The sequence below is a fragment of the Xiphophorus maculatus genome, chromosome 22 (genome assembly GCF_002775205.1).
Source record: "Xiphophorus maculatus strain JP 163 A chromosome 22, X_maculatus-5.0-male, whole genome shotgun sequence".
In the NCBI taxonomy this organism is placed as follows: domain Eukaryota; kingdom Metazoa; phylum Chordata; class Actinopteri; order Cyprinodontiformes; family Poeciliidae; genus Xiphophorus; species Xiphophorus maculatus.
In genome coordinates this window covers 10,725,091-10,744,992 of record NC_036464.1, presented here as the reverse complement: position 1 = coordinate 10,744,992, position 19,902 = coordinate 10,725,091, and the positions used below count along the sequence as shown (strand labels likewise).

The window sequence follows — 19,902 nt, the reverse complement described above, 5'->3', positions numbered from 1 at the left end:
ATTTCATTCATTCGGATGCTTTAAGGTGCAAAATTACTTTTTCTTTTTCTGCTGGAAGTAAATGTTGGTACATATATCCGTGGTCTGGTCAGGATCCAAAATCAAGGCTCACTATTTAGTTGTGGTCAGTCACATCAGATTAAACCACATCTGATTATGACAGTGTTAACACATGGATTCTGCTAAAATTTTTTGATAAACTTGAAAATTAAGCTTGTCACAATGAAAAATGGAAAAAAGTTAAATTTTTCATTGGATCATTGTAGCATGCAAATAATAACTTTATGTTGCCGACAATATTTATAAACTTGCCTTGCCATACATAAGAACTTTACAGACATTCTATAACTTCATTGCATAGACTGAGGGGCTCACACTTTGCAACTTAAATTGCTTCAGCTCTTCTGTCAAGGCAGGCCATTACACTTAGGACTTTCTTTTTAAAGAATATTTCTGATTTCAATTTTTGATTTTGGACAAAAAGCCCTGGGTCGCAGTCACCTTGTACTTCACCTTAATGGTACACCATCAGATTCAGGTCAAGGCTTTGTTTTGACCAGTCAAGTTCCTCCAAACCAAATTTGCTCATATATGTCTGTATTAACCTTGGTTTGTGCATTGGAGTGCAATCATGATGGAACTAAAATGCACCATTCACAAACTGCTCCTATGCAGCTGGAATTACTTTTTTTTTTAAATGGCTCTGCATGCTGCACATACAGCAGTTTTCATTCTCTGGATTTTATTGCACCATTTTATGTAAGGTTAGGATGCAACTGCTTAGTCATGAAACTCTCTAAGTTTTTCTTGAGCTAATTTCAGGCCTACACTAGAACTACTGCTATTAACTATTCAAATAGTTTGTGATTTTTGCACACTATGTGTCTCTACATGTGGTGTCTGTGATTTTAGTTGGCTTACCACTCTGAGGTTAAAATGTTATTGTTTCCTGTTGCTTTCACTTTGTTGCTAAGTCGATGTGTATCAGTTATTGTATGCAGAGAGCATTTTACGATTAGACTTAATGCACAGTGGGCTCCCGACTGTCGTACTTATATTCAGTGAACTGCTGACAGTGACCCAATATTTCACTGTTTGCAGAAGCAGTCTGTATGCCTAGCTGTTTAATATTATATTAAGTGACTGAAACATCTGAATTTGCTTATTTGGTAGTTGCTTCTCAATGTTTTTTTCTTGCTTATCTGTAATGGCTTTTGCCTTTGTGCATCAGAAACTAGGAGAAATTGTGCTGTCATAAGGGACAGGTTTCAGGAATTGCTTCTGTGACCAGAACATAATTCTGCAAGCTGCCCCATGACCTGCCTCTGTCTGCAACACCTAATAACTGACAGTAAAATGTGATAGCCTGGAGAATACAAGAACACTCAAACACACAGTGAACACAGGCTTCAGGCCAGAACACGTACAAATACTAAACGTGTCTTGAAGTTTTGTAGCATAATTCAGCTGCCCACACCTTGAGATGTAGCAATGTAAGCAGACCTTTCCTGAGAAAACAGACCAGCTGTGATACATGTCTTCTTCAAACACTTCTCTGCCCCCGTCTTGGCTTAATAGCCAAGTAATTTTTAAACCTACAGTGTATGAAACCTATTTGATGCATATGATTTATGACTTAACTAAAATGGGAGCACACAAGATCTTCATAACAACAAAGATTGCAGTCTGGTCGTAAAAGGACAGACGTGTTTATACAGATGTGCAAATTCTCATTTACCAACCTTATGCATGCTGCTGCTTTCTGGGCTTCATTCCACCTGCTTAGAAAATACCCGAAACAAAGATGGAACATAAGAGATTTCCCTTGTGGACTGCTTTAATGTGCTGAATGAGAAATGTTTTCTTGAAAGATTTGCAGAGTTAAGCCAGGTTTTCTTTTTTTAAATTACTGAACAGGGTTTTATTTTTCATTGGTCATTGCAATGCATAGCTGTTAAATGTGTAGACAAATAGATTGTTTTGTAAGGTTTGCAAAATGATTTTTATAGCATCTTATGTATGATTCACTGTTTTCTCACAACAAATGTTATAGGTCAGGCACAAGAACTGCAAAGAAAGAAGAAGCTAGGGAGCTTTTCTGCATATTTATAACACGGTAGAAAGATCATGCAACTTAAGGCAAATGTACACATAGCCTTGTTGATAAAATAAATAGCGCGCCATTGACATTTTACACGGAAAAAATGTTGATAAGGCATGTTCTTATAGCAGGGGCAGTGGGTTGTGAGAATCCTCTTTCCTCTTGCATCAGCAGTCACTCTGAATGCATCTTTTTATTTATTTATATTTGCACATTAATCCAAGGGCTTTGTGCAATGTTGAATTTTATTAGAAAATAAGAAAACAATCAGGAGAAAAATAATTTTAAAAGAAGAGTGTGGGAGAGGGTAGGTGCATTTAAAGGTCTATTGATTGATTTAGTTGTCTGTGAGAGGTTATTAGAAAAAGAAATAAACAGCATTCATTATTCGGAATTGTGATGCTGCTTAAGAATGCATTTTTAAAATGTAAGTTTAGCCTAAAAATCTGAAATGACATTACATCAAATTAATAATGATAATGTTACAATGAACTTCTTACCTGGGATTTTCTAACTTTTGCGTAACTAATGCTTGAAAAAATTGCAGAGAATTGAGTCTCAAAATTTTATGAAACTGCAATACTTATGATACACACCCTCCAGAAATATTTTTTTCGCTTCTGTAATCTCCTCATTAATTACACAAGAAAGGACGTTTTTTATTGCACTCTATTAAATGCAATGAGCTGTGCAAAATTGCCACTTTGATGTGTTTCTTATGGAAGAAAAGCAGCACTTCACACCAGTAGTCACCTAAAAAAATCATTTCCAGCAAAACGTACCATTAGTGGTATAAACTAATAACAATACATTGACTGTGTGGCCTAATTTGCCATAAAACTATTCTGGGATCCCAGTAATTTAAATGTATTAACAATTGATTTCCATTAATGGACCTGTATAAAATAATTTCTGAAGTAGCGCACTCTACAGCTAATACATGTTTAAAGCTGATTCTCATTCATTTTCATCCCATTCCTTTCAGTCACCTCAGCATTGGTTAGAAAAATCTTAGAAGGAGTATATCCAGCTGCTTGAGATGGGATTAAACAAGAATTTAGTATTTACCCCCTTCTCTTGCTCAATCTTCTACATTTCCCTCCCCCTATGCCCTGCCTAATCTCCCACTCCCATTTCCAATGACAAGAAAGCCAGCGGGGCTTGAAGGACGCCATCCCAGCTCACATTTTTAGGTGGAAATCTTCTGTGTAATATGAGGAGACTATGATTTAAACATACCACAAAGATGTGGTGATTCTTCCCCTACACCTTCCTTTTCCAACAGCAGACAAAGACAATAACTGTGAAGTCAGCCAAGCATCAAATGTGTAACAATTCTCAGGCTTATTACTGTAGCACACATGCCAAGAAAAGAACTAGGTTCACAATAATCTTCCTGTGGTTTTTCCAATTAGGTTGATTTTCCACATTATTATACAGGTTTATCTAAGGTGAAACATATTCATGAGGTTTCTAGTATCTATGTCCCACTTGGTTATAATCCTGGTCTGTTCTTCATAGCATGCCAAAGTGAAGTATATATATACATAATTAATTGCACTAGACCTGAACATCAACCCCGGGAAAATATTTCCAGTGACAGTATTGCAAAATATGAAATTATGGATGTAATGATCCTTGGTGTGTCAGTTCAGAGAAATCCATGAGATAAAGTAGAGGACTTTTTACGATGTGTGGCATATCCTACTTCATTAAGCATGCTAAAACACTTCAAGACTGTTAAATTCCACTAAATACAAGTGCATCTCAATAAATTGCAATATCATTGAAAGGTTAATTCATTAAAGTAAATTGAAAATGTGAAACTCATGCATTATTTAGATTTATTACGCTTAAAGTGTGCATTTATTTGTCTTAAATCTAATGAATATGTCTTACAGCTAATTAATTTTTTTGTTTTTTCATTTTTTTTTTTAGTAGAGTACTACATAAGTCTAATTAAAAAAATATAGTAAGTTTGTGCTATGGCCATGCTAAAGCTGACACAGTCATGAGGAAAACTGTGGACTTGACAGTAGATTGTTAGAAGGTACTTCAACTACAGCCAGTTTAAAGAGCTGACCTGAAGACCTGGTTTACAGATGGCTGATGGAGGAAAGTTAAGCGGAAGAAAAAAAGTGTATAAGCAGGAAGAATAACCACTGTTTTTAAAAAGATTGCGAAGCAAAACCCATTTAAGAGTTTGGGGGAAATTCACAAGGTGAGGACTGTGGCTGGAGTCTGGGCATCAACATACATCATACACATCCTAGGAGCAAGGAGAAAAAGGACTGGACTGCTGCTCAGTGATCTGAAGTCCTCTTTGGAAATTTTGCATTTAATTTCTATCTCAAAGTGACATAGTATGGAAGAAAAATGAGAGGCAGAAAAGTCAAGTTGATTACCATTGTGAAGTTTTCACATTCAGAGATGATTTCATAGTCATGTCATCTGCTGGTGTTGCACCACAGCATTTCCTCAAGTAAGTTCAACAATATACGAGAAAGCTTTGGATAATTTTATGACTCCCTTTGTTGACAAGATCTACATGGATTCTAACTTAGTTTTCCATCCACACTGCTTAAAGTATCAATATGTGTTTGATTGGCCACCAAACTGGCCTGACCTGAACCCCATTGAAAAACTTTGGTTAATTGTTAATAGAAAGATGAACAACATGAGACCCAGCAGTGCAGATGAACTGAGGGCTGTTATTACAGCGGCTTCTTTAACACCTCAGCAGAGTTGCAGACTGATTGCCTCCCTGCCATGTCGGACTGATGCAGTAATTCATGCAAAAGGAGTCCCGAATAAATAATGACTACATTTACAACACAGCACTTAGACGTACTTCTAAGTAGGGTGACATTTCAGTATTAAAAATCTATATTTTTAATTGGGTTTATGAAACATACTTTTCTGAGAAATTAAATTTGGGGTTGGTAATACCTACTACCTGTAATAAAATCTCTTCTATATATATATTTCACTTTTTGAAGACAATAACTTGGATTTTTTTTATTACTTGCTAACTTTTTGACATGTACCTTCATACTGCTCGAGTATATCAACGTTCACAATACAACAATGCAGCCTTAGCCCTTGGAAACCTATCTTTACTTTTTTTTTTTACCCCTCCAGGGGGTCTTTTGTGGGCTCCAGTGTCCCTTATATGAAAGTAGGCTGACAGGAAAGGGGGAAAGAGATGGGGGAAGACATGCAGCAAATATCGTTGGGTCCGGGAGTCAAACCCGCGACGGCCATGTCGAGGACTCAAGGCCTCCAAACATGGGTTGCACTTTCCCCTACGCCACCAAGGCACGCCAATCTTTACATTTTTCAAGGGTCATTTATTATTACAGTTGTTTTCATCATTTCTTGTTGTCAATGAGCGTCAGTGATTCTGACTATCAGAGACACTGCTTAGTCTCAAGCAGGGCCCCAAGGGAGCTACTGCGCTTATTTTGTGCTGGCACTCAAACTTTGTATGGGGGAAGGAGACAATTCTGAGCCTTTTCTTCCTTCCTTACCCCTAATTATGTGCATTCCTTTAAAAAAAACAAGCAATGAAGGGACACTAGCTAAGACAGCAGCGCTGTGAAGTTAATTTATTCCATACAGTAGAAAGGATAGTGGAGAAAATAATGACTTGGTGGTACATTGCTCCCTTTGGTCTCCCTTTAGCTGACTACCAGAAAGGAGTGTCTTCCTCAGATGGAAGACACCTTTAATTGCAGTTTCAACTCTTGCTTTCTACCCTATTAATCATGTAAAATGGCTCGAGAAAATAGAAGACCACAGTCATACTTTGAACATCTCAGCTGTCAAGTAAGAAATGTCATACTTTTATCGTTCACCTAATGTACAGAAACCTATTCTCAGCCATGTGCTTCATTGAGTAAATACAGCACAGTCTACGTTGTGCTAGGTTGTTACCTAGGAGAGGTACTGCAGGTCTCAAAAGACAACCAGTGTCACGCTATCCCCAATACTCTTATTAAAGCACATGCTCAGGGAGGATATTTCATTCTAATCCTCTACCCCTGTTAAGGTCACTAATTACCTATCTTGTTCGCACTGCTCACAGACAAGGAACAGACTTGCATGCAATGCCCAAAGGATCAACTCTTGTGCAAATCACCATGTAGTTAAGTCACAGTGATGAGTGTTAAAAACTTAGTCTGAAACTTAATTCTATTTAGAATTAGTGATTTCCAACAGGATTTCTGATGTTTCAATTGTTTTTTGGGGTATTTCTGCTGTATGTGAACAATTGCCATCTGTATCTTTTCCTCACATCACATATACTGCTGTTGCCATAGTAACTATCCCAGTACAGCACTGGACTCAGTATCATGGCGATGATATGCATTTTAAGCAGATTTGAAAGTTGTGAGAGCATATTATTGCCAATTGGAAAATATAAAATCACACCTGCATTCAAGTTGTTGAAAACTCAACACAAAGTGGAAAAAAGTAGCAGAAAGTGAAGAGAAATTGGTTTCCACTCCTTCACAATGCTGCTAAAATTAAGAAATGTAAAATGTTATGCTAAAATTTTAAACACTTAGATTTTTTGTTTTCTGAACCACATTCAGAAAGTAGATTGCAATAAAAACAAGCATATGGAAACACAGCCATTAAATGCAGCAGATGGGAACAGTTCAAAGCTGTTTTTACGTCATTTTCATTTCTTTAGCCAAAAACTCACCAGATGCAAATCAATGATATAGTGAAAATTATTAGTTATTGTTTTGTTTAAGAGAAAGCTTCTGATCCAGAGCTAAGGAGGTATTCCTCAAACTATTAGAACAATTGTAACAGAGGGAAATATTGTTTCTAAATCAGTGTGTTGTTGCAGATTCAAAACAAGTTATGTCATCTTACTGTAACAAAATAGAGATAAGATAAGATAGATAAGATAAGATAAGATTTATTTGTCATTGTCATCAACAGATTACAACGAGAAATCTGTTGATTCCTAGAAAATTGTGTGCAAACCAGTAATTCCAGAAACAAAAAATGATCTGACACTGAAAGTCTTCCTATTCTTCATCAACAGGCACACATTAGGCTCGTAGTGATTGACTGTGCTCTGTCTGTTCATGTACATGTCCATATTATGTGCTGTAGCCAGGTAGGCTTGGCTTGTCATATAAACAGACTGCAGTGTGGTTGAGAACAACATATAGAAAATGTAAGGCCTGAGCTGTCTGAAAATCATTACCAATGTTCTGACACAGAGTCATTAACCTCCCAGATTATGTACATCACACCCATAGGGGAGAGAGGTGGTTAAACATTCTCACTTTTCCTATTATTTTGCTCAATAGGAAAAGTGATTTGCTAATCAGATATACAGATTCAGTCTGGTTCCTATATATTGTGCTGCTGATAATTATGGCGTTTTATTTGTGCCCTCTACCTGATCATGCAGTGAGATTAATGAGAGCAAGCAAATCCATGTGAAAAAGACAATAGTTTGTCATGTGTACGTTTAAATCTAACACACTCAATACTTGCTCTTTGCTCATGCTCCACTCTGACTTTACTTCCCCTCATCCTGGTGCACCGCCCCATGTACGTATGTTTGCAGATTATCAAAGTGTGTGTAAGTAAACCAATCATAAACACCAGCTCCATCCCCTTTTTGACACACTTCAAATTGAAACACTGAAAAAGCACGATATATTAATAAAAGACATTACATGCCACAGTAAATGTGCAGCCCAGATGTCCCCTCTCCCCCCACCTTTCAGAAGCAGGCGGCAAGAAAACAAATCATCAGAGAGGGAAGGAAGAGTTAGTGCAGGATGCAGCCAAACATGGCGAATTAAGAGAGATTTTATGTTGCGGAGGTCAGAGACAACATGGGACCAAACAGCAGGACTACAGCAAGTTAGCAAACACTGCCTACCTGGCTGTATTATTCCACACTTGGAATATGGTGTGTTTGTGTTTTTTTTATTTTTATATATACATATATATTCTTAAGGCACACAGAACATTAAGGCCAGCCTATCAGCAAAATTATAGTATACCTGCATAAACTGTTAATCTGTTGATAAATTAAAATCAGTCATTACTGACTGACCAGAAAAAGGAACATGCTTCTTCAGTGCAAAAATAAAACAGTAGGAAAATGTTTTAAAATGTTTTTAAAGTGAAAAGGTATCTTCATATACAGACTGTCTTGCACTGTTGTTTCATTAATATAGCTTTTTTACCAGCTTAAAAACAATACAGTCAGTAATTCTCTTCCAGTGTTAAGATCCTTTGATAAGTAGACATTTATATCATAGCTGTTCTCTAACACTATGTATTCTTTGCAGGAGTGCTATAAAGTTTATCGTTGTAAAGTAGCAGACAAGGACAGTGTCACTTGCGGTTGTGGAGTTGTAGAAGAGGGACGGCATAATGCTAGTCAGAGTAGGAGTGAAGAGGAGGATGAAGAGATGGATGCGCAGGGACAGGAGAAGCAGATAGAACAGGAGGAGAAACAGAAAACTGGAGCAGGAGACACTAAAAACAAAGTGGCAAGTAGCCTACAGGTCAAGTCTACATTGGCATTACACCCCCCCCCTCCCCCCCCACACACACATATACATATATATATATATATATATATATATATATATATATATATATATATATATATATATATATATATATATGTGTGTGTGTGTGTGTGAATAATATTGTGAATTTCCCTTCAAACTTTTAATTCTTTCTTCAGGCAGATTTTTAAATTAATTTTATAGAGCGTGAGTCTTCTGCACTTACGTGATGATACAGACTAATGTTAATCATCTTGTTCATGTCCGCAAATGTGTACACAATATAAAATAAGTAAAATATGCCTCTTGATCACAAACATAATGGCTCATTCTTGATAAAACTATTTATGAGACATTTAAGTGTATTGCAGTGGGAAAATTAATCATTGTTCATGTTTCCAGCTATTAAAAACCTTAGGTTTTGACAAAAATTGACGTGATATTATGAGGTTAAGACACCATCTCTTTATCGTTATGTTGATGAAAGTTTCCTTTTGTTTGGGGGCTTCATGATGTAAAAGATCTGCACAGCTTTGGAGGTTCTTTTCATGCTCCCTAATTTTTATTTTTTAAAGCTGCTATTGCTGAGGAAATGAAGTGTTTCTATAATGCATATATATATATATATATATATATATATATATATATATATACTGTATATATTAACAATTTGTCCAATGTGCAATAAAAGGCCTTTCCAGAACAAGCTCCTAGGTTGAATTTCAACCCCATCCTTCCCCTGTGTGTGTGAGTTTTATTTTTATTTATTTATTTTTTGTGTGCGTGTTTCTGTGTTGCTCCATGATTGACTGGCAACCTTTCCAGGGTCTGCCCCACCTGTCACTGAATGAACGCTTGGTGTAAGCAGCTGTGTCCCCCATTCCTTTATTAATAGGCAGGTATAGATAAGTAATAGTGAGTTTCAAATGCAATTTAGTCAATATATTTACATTAGAAGAATTATTCGCACAATATTATTATATTAGTCACATTCCTTAAAGGGGATGAGGATGAGAAGAGAGGATGAGTTCTACCTTCTGTTTCATCCCTGACCCATGTTTTGTAAGGCCAGCTGTGTAGCAGGTGGCTTTTTTTCAATCTTTTCTTTCATGGGTCAAAATACCATCAGTTCTCCACAGATGGAATTTTTTTCTCTGCAATCTGGGGGCACCAACATCTTTGATCTTTAGAAATTCAAAGCAGATTTCACTGGCAGTAGTCTATGTAAAAATACATAAATATGGGTCTATAGCTCCATAAGCTGATTAGTTATACCCAATTTAGATATGGGAAAATGCAAAGTGTAGAAAGATGTTATTTTCTCAGTAGTAACTGAAGTGCCTAGGTGTCATGTTCCAGAATTAGAATGACCTGCAAACACAGGTTTGCACACATTTTAATACCTGCCAACAGCTTTGTGCTACTTTGTAGCTGCTTGTGAAAGAGAGAGGGGGAAAAAAACAACAACTTGAAAAGAATTTGGAAAATTTGTCTTGTAAACCTGCAAAAAGTTATTCAAGAAACAGGGCTCAAACTGATTTTCAGGTACTTTCTTCATCATTGAATTCTCACACTCTAATGAACAAAGGGTGGGGTAGGAAACATCAATTTCACAAGTGATTTGACATCCTCTGATTTGTGCTGACACAAGTCACTCTTGCTCCTTCATTTTCCCTGACTGACTGGGACAGAACCTTGGAAAGACATGCAAAGCCTTCTTCACTTTTTGTCAAAATGGCCTCAAGACAAAAAATAAAAAATCATGCAATTCCATCAATAAAATTTCAGAGTTGAAATTTCACCTTGCTAAATTTAGCTTTTTTGTTTTGTCTGTCATTCTTTTTCACTTCAGAAAAAAATTGAATTCCCTTTTATTTTTATTAATTTTTTCAGATCCATAAATCATGGAATTGTTTATGTTGCTACAATTAGTGGTAACATTATAGTAATGGCACTGGTAAATGTTGCATGGATTTCATGTGTAATGTAACGGATTTTTAGCAAAGGCTTCTGTAAGCGCATGAGCATCTATGTATTACTTTTGCCTGTAGATGGGACACCTGACCTCAAAGAATCAAATCTCATCATCTCCATATTGGGAAGGAACAGCACTAGAATCACCATTACTCATCTTTCAATTCCAATCATTTCTCAATTTGTTCAAGCTCTTCGCTACTACAAAGCCAAGTGGTCCATGAAGCAGAAGTGTGCAAGCGAGAGAGGATGATGTGTGTGTATTCGTATTTGTGGAGGCAGGACAATACTGTGTCTTCACTTTTATTAGTGTAACAAATCACAGTGACTAAGGCTTGTCCTTCTCAAAGCTGTACATCAATACATTATGAGCTTGCCTCAAACAGAGCAATATTGCCATGGCTAACATGGGGTAAATTTGATTTCATTGTCAATGTTACACTGTCAGACATGTTTCGAGTTTCGCAGGGCTACAAGGGTAACGACATTGACATTCTATTTGCTGTTATATTGCGCTTTGATAAATGATTCATTTTGCACAAGCTTTTCTTTTAGATGCATTGCCGTAAACCTTGCATTTGACCACATCTACAAAGGACATCTTATTTTTAGTTAAAGTTCAAATCTCGCTATGCGTGGCAAATTATGTGGTTGGAAGAATGTGTATTTGCATGCAGTTGGGACATGAGCGCCACAGCATGTAGTCACCACAGTTGTTGACTTTTGACATGGCTGCCCCAGGCCTAAGGGTGGGATAAAAATAGTCTCACTCGTTCTCGCTCCATTACAGTTAACTGCAGTACAAAATCTCTGAAGTATCACAAATGGAGCATATTTGGTCCAGATTCAGTGTGCACATGTTTTATTTGGAATATTTGTCTTGATCTATTTGCAGGAAAGACATGATAAAAAATATAAGAAACTAGATAGATGAAATAGTAAACTGTATTGATATTATTGCAATAATGTTGGGTTTATTTCTGGTGCTAGTTCATATGAAACCTTAAATTCAACTAATGAATAACAATGATGCAACCACAGCACAACCTAAAACATAACAACCCTGACTGCCTATCTCCTTTGATGGGGATTGGGAGTAATACTTCTTACCCATGTTTTATGAGCAGGTCCAGTCATGACTGTTGCATAGTGGAAAAATGTCAAAAATGCACAAATTAATCTTTAGCCACTACATCATTCCACATTTTTCTCTTCCTACTTTATTGAAGGAATGTCTTCCCCTCCTGATATGCTTTCTGTTTATTAGTGGGAGAACATTTAAAAAGTTAAAATCGGATTAAAAACTTTCATGAATTTTGTGGATTTAATAAAATTACATTGTCCCCACTTGTCACAGGGAGGCTGCACAAACCATCTTGGGTACTTTCCTCCATGTCAGATGTAGCCAACTCAAAATAAATCTGTATTTATATGTCTTTGCATTTTTGTTTTATATTCATGTTTCTGTCACTGTGCCTCTTTCTGTTTTGTTATATTCTGAGTTGTTGGAACTGCTCCACTTACTAATAGGATGATTGTATACAAAGTAGAAATTTCTGACATTTGGAACTTTAGCCAACAAATATTGCACTACATACAGGCCTTTGTAATGTTAATATTGTAAACAATAACTTTGCAATCAACAATATATCTTGGATATGACATATAAATAAAAATATATATATTGTTCTTGTTCCATTGCACAAAATCCACTTTTAAACTGCAACTGAGGAAAAGGAAGAATTGTGGAGAATTAACTGCACAATTATATCCAAATATCTCTTCTGCCAAAGAAAAGTCCTCCAGGTTGCCTCTCAGCTACTGTAATTATTACATAATTGTTGTTGGTGCCTGTTGTTGATGCCTTCCACTAGGCTTTTTATGTGAGGCTGTAAGAAATATTTGACAGACAACTCGCCTTGTTCTGGTCAACTTAATTACCTTCTTCAATTTGGTGCTGTTATCCCTACCATCCTGTGTGTCTTCCTCTCAGGCTTGTCAAACCCACACATAAGTGTAATACATATGCTGTTTTTAATTATCTGCTGCCAGGACAGTAGAATGCCTTCAGTAGATAAATATTTACATTGTGATATTTTTCCAGTGCAACTACTGGAGCTTTCACAAATATTTATTTTGCTGTCTTGTTCCATGATTTTATTTATTTTGCTTTGGTTTATTTTACTGACGATACATTCATAGGTACATTTCAGCTCAAACAGGAAAGAAGACTTTGATAGAGTAATATCTTGTTAAAAAACTACACTGTGCTAAAATACTGGAGCAAGAGTACATCAGGAAACAAGAGATCAAGACGCAGAACGGATCATGTTGACGGATGAAAAAGAGCACAGCAGAAACCATTTATGACTGGGACTGATGAGGGAGGGAATTGTATCCGCTCTTAAAATGTCTCGGGCTTCTGAAAGCATTGTCAGCAGAAACACTCATCTTCCTCTTGTCCCCTTCTTTTTATTTATGAATAATGAATTTAGTGATCATTTCTATATTCCCTAATGACTATCCGTCAATATTACTGAGGTCTTAATGAGAAACACAGTGATTTGAAGTCCAATTATCTGCTGAGAAGCACTTGACATTTATGTCACAGATCTCCAGAATGATGTGTATTTTCCTCATTGTTATTTCTCTGTGTGTGAGTGACTGGTTGGTCTCTTGTCTTTTAGTTAGTAGAGTTGCATTCAAGCAGGGCAGTCTAAATAGAGCCTCTGGTCCTGGATGTTTTATCCAACAGTGCAGTCAAAAGAAGTGCCTCTGTCTGTGTGTATAAAAATATTTCTCAGCCTCTCTGCTATGAAAAGAGCTGAGCAATGACGGGCAGTGCAGTGCAAAAGCAAATAATCCGTGACGTGTCAGCAGCCTACATGTGCAGCACACCTCATACAGGGAGATCAAACAGACAGGCGCATGTTGTTCCTTTGTCCTCCTCCAACCCTCAGGTACGCACATGAGGTGATAGGGGGGCACCCTTGAATCAGTGGCCTCATTCTGCTCGGTTTAGCAGCTTCACAGCATGCTGTTCCTCTGGAGGGAACATGGACGTCGCAGGGAGAAGTTTGAGCTGTGTTTTGTTGCAGTATACATGCTGACAAACACTATGGCTCAATATGTTAGTTTCTTAAGTTGGTCCTACCACCAATGATTTTGTTTGCTTGTCCCTGAAGGACGAAGCAAACACCTTGACAAAAGTAATTAAAAAGGCACACGGGGGCCTTCCTCTGTTTTTCCGTCTGGATCTCCTCCCTTCTCTCAGCCTAATAAATCAGTTATGCTTGATGTCTCCTCCACTTCTGAACTCTTTAATCAAAGAGCCGCTGTAAAAGATGTAGGAAATTGTTGTGGGAATTCTGTGTCTCTGCCGGATCCTTACTGAGCTTAACATTAATAAGTCAAAGTTTTATTTCACCATCAGCACTGGCACATTATGACTGGTCAGCAATAGTGATAATGCAAAGCATTTCTGATTATCACATGCTCCATTTTGTATGCTTTGGGGACAAAAATGATTTTGAATGTTTTCCTCAACACAAGTTTTGGATTTCCTTAAATCCAGTGGTATGGGAGTGTTTGTGCAAATTTTCAAAAAATGCCCTGCTGTGATCGATACTGGGGGCCCACTCTTTCATCCATGTTGTAATTTCTGAGGCTATGACAGCCCAGAACGCTGCTGTTATTTATATGAAAATGTAACAGCTATTGCATGCCAGTGTCACCCACGACCATTCTTTAGTCAACTGCCATATAAATCGATGGGCAGCCAGACAGCCAATCTTTGTGTATTTGTTTCTCGATCCATAAACATCTACTCTATAAACTTAAAAACGTCGGCTTTTGGAACCATCATTATGGTACATTAAGGCTAAAGACAGGTCAAGCAAATACCGTGGATTACTCCTCCACAATGATTCTTGTCTAGGGATGTTGCATGAGAGGTGTTAGAAGCACAAATGGATGAACATATGGATCTAAGGTCTGAACAATGATGTTTTACAGTGATGCTGGAAAATACTCGGATGCTGCTATGCATTGGATGACTATTTCATATAAGCACATGTACACGCACATATATATATATATACATATATATATATATATATATATATATATATATATATATATAGAGAGAGAGAGAGAGAGAGAGAGAGAGAGAGAGAGAAACTCGTTTCAGTTCAATCAGTGTAAGACAGAGCTGGAGCTCTGTGTTTAAAGTAGCTTAAACAGGACTAAGGACTTTTGAGGGAGTAAATGCTTGGAATTACAATAGGCTAGCTTGGAAAAAAGCCTTTTGGTTTCGTTATGTGTTGTCTAAGTAGGTTGCATTCTGTAATTTCTTCTTAAATCTGAGAGTATTTATTCACCTAAAGCGTTCTACAGTGGGTTCTAGGTGACCGTCATCATATTTTCTTCTACAACATTGGGACTGGAAAATGAAGTCCGTTCCATAGAGGTTTACCCTTCCAGTGTTTGGTAACATTTGAACTGAGCCCATAGCCTGACAAGTTGGGAGTTGTTTTGTTGCATAAGGGGAGACTGCTCAATATTTGTCAGATAATGATGATCGACATATTTCAGTGCTGGAAGTCATTGTATAATCATTACCACTTCATGAAATCTTAATAGGCACTGTCGATTAGACTCAAAGTAATGGCTTCAGCCAGGAACTTGTGTCGCCATCAGTATTTAACAGATGGCTGTAAAAAATTTGCACATCTATACAGAGCTCAGCTGGAGCCATTTTTATTGTTCATGGTACTCAGACCAGGTGTCTGCTTCCTCTGTAGTAATACAGTTTTACAGCAAAAATGGCCGCCACATACAGTTTTTTTTTTTTTTTTTTAAAGCTACCAGGCTATGCAGTTTGAAAATGCATGACTTCTCATCCAATAGGAGGGAGAGGGCTGACATTATATCAAAGGTGGTTGCAGACACAAAGCTGCCATATCTGTTAGCCCCACTGGGGACTTCCTAGCACACCTCAGGATGAGGAGAATACATTGGCAGGAGGTGGAAAGCATTGAACTGGTCACCCACAAGGCCTTATCTTCTTGTTGTATTATTTAACCACAAAGAAGCACCGAGGCCAAATCTCTCACCCATCTCTCCGATAAGGACTGCTGCCACAAACAAAAATAAAAGACAATGCACAGAGTCTGTGACAACAACACAACAAAGCAGAGCAGGGCTCCTTCATTGTGTTGGCCTTTTATTACCTTTCCTTGCAAGATGACTGATAAAAAGCCAAAGACAAGGAAGGAGGGAAACAAAGGAGATCAGCTGAAAGTAGGAGAAGCTATAAAAGTAAGAAAAGATAAAAAACGAGAACTCTCAAAGAACGTAGAGATTTAATTAAAAGGGAAATCTTGCTTGTATAATGGAAACAGATAACATGCAATAAAGGAAGTGATAGGAATGAGTTTGAAATCGAGCTGAGGTGTATGAACTGATTTTTAATTCTTGTTTTGTTTTATTTTTGGTTTCTGGAAATCTCCTTACACAGGTAAAAACCTTCATCAGAGCTTGACATTAAATGTAAGTACCCGAATCATCAGTTTCCTTAAACAAGACAACCACCTGCCATCTTCACCAAGTCAAAGCCTGTTAGACACCAGTAATGGATATAGGATATTTTACTGATCCCAAGGCATGCTTTTTATAGACTTTGATTAAAATTTTATATTACAGTCCATTTGCAAAACGATCTCAATACAATCCTGCTGCTTCTTCCCCACACTCTCAGCTCTGTGGTCCGCTAGGCGGAGTTGCAGCCCAGCTTGGGCTCAGAGAGGCAGACAGTTCTAATGCACAACATTTATCATCGTGGCAGCAGTGCTTGTGTCCCTGGCCTGATCACTCCTGCTGTTATGAACCAGAACTCCAGAAGAACGCTGATTCAGGAGTGGCCTGAGATGAGATCAGTATTTTCCATATGGTAAATGTTGGTCCAGTTGTTATGATGCTGCTGTTGTTGTGTTGCAGCCACATAGGACAGGATTTTGGTGCTACTTAATGCTCTGTTTAATTTATGTTTTCCCAATAAAGGATACCAATTCAAGCTAAAAAGGGCTTTCAGCAACTCCTAGCAACCATTGAGTCAGCTAATCACTGTGGGCTTTGACTCATTTATCTATTATGTAGTGATGCATTGCTGGAAAAATAAATATATCTTTCCAGCCATAGAAAATCACACTTTTACAGCTTGATACAAATAGTGCTTTTCTAAAATAATATGGTGGAACAGTTGGTAATACTGATGCCTTGCAGCAAGAAGGTCTTGGGTTCAAATCCTGGCCTGGCATCGTTCTGCGTGGAGAAAGACTCATTTTTGGACTGTGTGCTTCCTTTCACAGTCCAAAAACATGACTGTTAGGCTAATCGGTCGCTCTAAATTGCCTTTGGGTATGAGTGTGCATCCATGATTGTTTGTCTGCATCCGTCCAGGGTGCACCCTGCCTCTTGCCCAATGACTGCTGGAGATTGGTGCCAGCCCCCTCGCATCCCTTCAAGGAGAAGCTGCTATAGAAATTGGATATATATAGTGCCTTGCAAAAGTATTTATACACCTCAACCTTTTTCACACTTTGTCCCAGTACAGCCACATTTTTTTGTAGAACCACCTATCATTGGATTTGCAGTATCTCATTGTCTTGCAACAGCTTTTTCTAACCTAGCCCTGTGTCTCTAAAGCTTATTTAGATCAGCCTTGGATCTCTTGGTTACTTTTTTGAAGCTTTCCTGTCCATGTCTTGGTGAGTTTGCGGTTCTGACATTTTCTTCCTATTTTTAGCTGATGGCCCAAACAGTACTCCATATGCTACATTAAACTTCTCTACAACATTCTCCCTGTCTGGTTCATGGTATTTATTATGTTTCTCTCTATGGATTCTTAATAAACTTCTGAGGGCTTCAAAGAATAGTTGCATTTATACTAAGATTAAATGACTCAGTATAAGTAGTTTACTCACTCTAATGAGTAAGTCACTTACTCATTAGAATGAGGCAAGTTCTGAAGACAAGGAATTCAAAACTCTTAGATTTTCATTTATAAAAATGATGTCTGGATTTATTTCAGATGGTTTGCTGAAATATCTGGTGGTCATCTTCTCTGATGCTGCCGCTAGGTCTGAGTACCATGAATTTCAGCACACCTAGAAATCAAAGTTATAGTTACCTTTGAAGGACATATCCCATGGCAGTTTGTTCACATATGAGTAGAAAAGTTGTTTGTATGGCCTTGTGTGTGTGCTTAAGTGAGTGTGAACTGTTCAATAAACTCATCACAGGGCCCATAAAGATTTCTGACATTTACAGCGTAGTCCAAAGGTCAAGGATACGGTTCTGATGAGATCATGATGGAGAAAGAGCTGTTTTACTGCAGACAGTTGAAGAAACCAAAAGTAAAACTGCAAAAAAGGAAATGTTTGTGATTTCTAGACAAGGTCAACAGTCTGCAAGAATTATTGATCAACAATTATTTTATTAAATTTGCTTAATACTTGCAAGAAAAGGGGTAATAAAAAGCTATATAAATAATTGTTTGCTTCTGACCTTAAGCCATTTGAGCCTTCAACAGTACACCCCTCTGATTGGAATTTAACTTTTCACATCTCAATAAATAATGTGACTTGACCCACAGGACAAAAGACAATAAATAAGCAAAACCTAAAATCCAACAAAACACTCCAGCATCAAAACAGCTAAATTCAAAATTACAGATGACAATACATAGATGTTTTCTACAAAAAACTGTTGTGTTTTAAATGAGCTGATTAACCTTCACAAACGACTTTCATTTGTGCCAAATTCGATTTTTATTAGTTTTGTTTTTAGAATTCGTATATATATTATGAAAGTCATGATCTATGATTTTATAGTGAACCATGTTTTTGACCTAGAAAAGTATCCGTTTATGCTCAGTCTGATGAATGACCTTTATATGGTTTTCGTATATATATGAAATTTCACACTTCAAAAGAACACAGTGAGTTTGTAGGTAATTTCACATGAAAAAAAATTGTTTTGAAAATTTACATAAAGTGATTTACACAATTGTTTTGTGTTACTTAGTCTGAAATGGTATTGTTTTTTTGAGGGGGGTGGGGGGTTGTAAATTATTTTTATTATTATAATTTTTATTTTTTATTTTTCGTTTTTTTTGTTTTGTGGGTTTTGTTTTCCCATCAATAATATTTACTTCCTTTGGATACTGGATACGCTTCTTTGACCCAGAACATAGCTAACTGGGTTTTAGAGGGCTTCTATGAAATTTTTCAGAAAGTAAAATTTAATTTAATTGGCAGCTTTCAACATAAAAATCACAGTGCTTTAAAAATCAAACAATAAAAAATCCACTAGGGAAAATTAAAGCGCACTTAAAAAGATAAATAACTGACAACATTTTAATTAAATCACGCAATGTCTTACAATAATTTGTTAAGGGACAATCTGATTTTCACATACAGCTACATAAAGCCCTTAGTAAACACATCTCTCACTTTGCAGGGGGTCTTTACACAGGTAGGTGTTCATTAATGTGCTATCAAAACAATAGGTTTCTTCCTCTGTTTTGATATACCTTGTTGATCATTTTGCTCATAACATGCTTATTTTACGGTTTCAATTGCACTTTACCAGAAAGAAAGCTTTTTTTTTTTGTTCAAAAAGTAGAAAGTCTTGCATTGAACATTGTAATTCATAACAACTAGCATTCCTCAGTGTATCCTGCTACACTGAGGAGTCTCTGATTTAGACTCATGATTTATGAAGCATCTAAACAATACATGATAGGGTCAATGTGGACAGCTTGATAATGTAGGCCTAATTAAAGCTCCTGGAGTGGGACTATCCGCATGTCTCTGCCAACCACCACATTCCAGTATACAGCCCTGTCCTCATTAGTACCAACAATGTCACCAGACCTACACCGGTCAACACGGCCTTTAAATGACGACGAGGGCAGAAAGTGTCCCTGCTCTCGGAGCTGTGAAACCCTCCTGATTTCTGAAGCTTGAACTAAACGTGAGCTAGGTCTGGAGCTAAAGTTAATGAAGACAGTGACACAGAGGAGGGAGCCAGCTCGCTTTGAAAGAACCCCGGTTCTGTGTTTGGGGACTGAAAGTCTTGCCAGATTGGCAGCTGAGCCTTATGGGCCTCTCATACCTTTGATGAATCTCTGAAACTGTTGAGGAAGAGCTGACAGACACGCTCCCTTTGGCCAAGTTCTGTCTTTTTTTCTGTGCCTTTGTTGTCTGA

The 19,902-nt window shown here is 37.3% G+C and overlaps 1 protein-coding gene across 30 annotated transcripts in view; it reads left to right on the top strand.

Annotated features, from left to right (window-relative positions):
* The window catches only part of nrxn1 (neurexin 1), a 258,531-nt gene that overhangs the window by 163,179 nt on the left and 75,450 nt on the right, over positions 1–19,902 (top strand). The gene's annotated exons all lie outside the window — the stretch shown is intronic.